Source organism: Aptenodytes forsteri, unplaced genomic scaffold (assembly GCF_000699145.1).
Source record: "Aptenodytes forsteri isolate BGI_AS27 unplaced genomic scaffold, ASM69914v1 Scaffold26, whole genome shotgun sequence".
Taxonomy (NCBI): Eukaryota; Metazoa; Chordata; class Aves; order Sphenisciformes; family Spheniscidae; genus Aptenodytes; species Aptenodytes forsteri.
This window is the reverse complement of record NW_008794125.1, coordinates 1,747,941-1,750,921: the sequence shown is the minus strand read 5'-3', so window position 1 is coordinate 1,750,921 and position 2,981 is coordinate 1,747,941.

The following is a 2,981-nucleotide window of genomic DNA, read 5'->3' as shown; positions in this document are numbered from 1 at the left end:
AAGAGCTTTTAACGTGAGCGAGGGCAGCGTCTGCGTCGCCGGCCTCTGGGGCGTCCCAGGTGAAGGGCACGCGTGGGCTTAAATGGGTGCAGGAGGTACGGAGGGAGCCGCACGAAGCTGCGGCTCGCGTTTTCCAGGTCCCAGCCCGCTGGGAACAGAGCATCTCGGGAGCGCTGCTGGGAGCCCGCATCCCCTCTCTTTGTTCTCCATCAGTAAGACATTTAGGTTTGAGCAGATCCCGTGTGTAAGGGACCAGCAGCGAGATCCCGGGATCTCAAGCTGCTCCTTGCCCCCCTCGCTGCTGAGGGTCCCTGTGTGGGCTCGCTGGCACCGCGCTGAGCGGGGAGTAGCTCGCCTATCACGGGTTTGACAATCCTGAATGTGCTTTTTTTTTTTCTCCTTTCCGCTGCTTTGTACCATGGTGAGCTTGTGTTTCCTTGCAGCAGATCAGATGCGATGTAATTCGAAGCTGCCTGGTATGACCCAAAATGGAGAGAGCTCTAGCAGCGTACCAGGGGATGGAAATGAATTTGTTGATGCTTTGTACCTTGGCCTGTGCTGGCGTTGCTACAAGAAAAAAGGTTTCTTTTTTAAGGCGTGCAGGTATTGTTACGAAGTTTCTATGTGCTCACCCAGGAGATCTGCTTTAATTCTCTAGCTGTAGCCGCTGTGCGTGTATTAAAGTGGCATGACAAAGCAAATCATCGTGTGTGAAGGAGTGTTTTGGTGGAGGAGGTTTTCTTAATCTCTGTCCTCATGGTAAAAATACCTCTTAAAGATAAAATAGAGGCATTTCTTTTAGAAAATACCTCTATAAAGTGGAGATGTGTAACTTCTTTCTCAGATCGTTGCTGGTAAGGGGCACTGTGTGTGCAGATGCTATTGCTTACTGCCTCACTGCGTGATTAACCAGGTAGCATCATGGCACCGGGGGGGGGAGTTACAAGATCATCTCGGCAACGCGCTCCTGCATCCGCCGGGCGAGAGAAGCTTTATTCAGCGTAAAGCCTCTGACTTGCATCTTCCTGCTGTGGTCCGGGCACTCTGTGCCGCTGCACGTCCCCCCCCCGTTGCTGTTGCAGAAAGCAGAAGCAGACTGTCCGTTCACGTCAGCGTACGAGTCGCTCCGCGGAGGCTCACAGACCCTATGCATGATGGCCATCGCTTTGGGGCACGGTGGGAGCTTACCGGGGGACCCTTCGCCTTAGCATGCCTCTCCCTGCGCATTCGGTATGGAGCAGCCCAAGTACGTGGGAAGTAAGGGCGGGCAGACCGCGTGCGCGGGGCAGGGGACGCGGCAGGTGGGTCCGGCATTTGTTAGTGCCGGCAGCGTGTGCGGCTCAGCCCAGACCTGCCGCTCCAGCCCCGCGCGGCGCCTTGTGCCTTGATTCTGACACGGGGATTGTGCCAGAGCTTCAAAGGTGCGACAGTAAGCCTGTAAAGTGCTTTGAGATCTTGGCCTGAGGAGTGGTTGCGAACTGTTAAGGTCTCTCCCGAATTGAAGCAGGATGTCCAGGGAGGTTTTGCGCCACTAAAAGCTGTCTGTTTGTATGGACCCAGCTTAGAAGTGGTTGTCTGCAGGCTTCTTGCCTTGGCTGTCCCTTTGAAGTCGCTTGTTCCTCCCCACTGAGCACAGCTACCAGTAATGCTGTCCACGCTGAAATACATTATGCTTTTTCGATATGTTTATCTTCAGCAAGAGACTTGTATAGCTAGCTCTTGGCGTGCAGAACAGCCGTCTCTGGGTACGGCAAGTGCTGAACACCCTGCTGAGGTTGATGTCACAACGGCTGAGCCGACGGGTATCGGGCGCCCCAGGGAATGCAGCCTGGGTACCTTTTGCAGAGGCATGCCGGCAGAGAAAAAAGTAATGTTTGTGATGCCTCTGCATTATTACTAGCCTGCAGCTTAGAAAAGCGAGAAGGTGCACCGAGTGGGAAGGAGAAGGGGTTGGTGATGGGGTCTGTGAGCTCCCAGCGGGTGTGCAGAGTGATAAAGGGAGGAGTTCTGGGGAAGTTTCTTGACCTATTTTGTTTTAAGCAGGTGTAACTTGGGGGTCTTTCGAAAAATGGAAATTAAGCTCGTGTGAAAGTTAAAGGATAGGAACATCACCGGGTGGGCAAAATGGTGTTAAGATGACTAAAAGGAAACTTCAGGATGCGAACCAAGGTTGTGCTACAACTGGAAGTGGGACGCTTGCAAGGGAGGTGCCAGGGTTTGATGGCTTGTGAAGGTATCGGGTAGCAATCGGCAGGGAGTTAAGGAGGAGCAAATTCCAGTCCTCTTACTATCCCTCGGGCCTAGCAAGAGGGGGAGGTACCTGCTTCCTTTTCTTCTCCCCCTCCTGCTTCCTGGCTTCTGCCCACACGGGTGGATGCGTGGAAGGTATGCGTGGGGGGGTGTGTGTGGAACAAACTGCTAAATTTAATCACAGCGAGTCATTGCAGCCAGCTGATTCATCTGAGGGTTCAGAGAGGGTTGAAGGGTTAAGGAAAGCACGCGTGCGTACAACCACGTGTACCGGGGAGCTGGAGGGCAGCAAGTGGTGTCTTTAGCTTCGGTAAAACACCAGAGGCATTTACGGGCTACGGAGCTCAGTGCTGTCAGATTATTTGGCTGAAACTATTATTAGCTAAATGTCAAAGGAAAGAGACCAACTGGCATTTATTCCATAAAAATGACATGATTGTGAATTTCTGTTACGCTTTTTTTGTCTGCATGATGAAAACCATTGGTAGAAAAACCGGGGGTTGGTTTGTGTTTTTTGCTTAAGTAGCTTGGGTTGTCGAAAGACTGCCTTGAGGAGCTTCACGGTTGTGGTATTGGCAGTGAAGTGCTGCTATGGACTAGAAGGGATCAAGGCATGGAAATCTAAAGACAGCTTGTTCTTCTCTGAAATGCTAAGAGTTGATAGGGATTGAGGCTACTGCCAGTACCTTCGTAGTAAAGGGGGCATGGAAAGGATGATGCTGAGGTCCCAG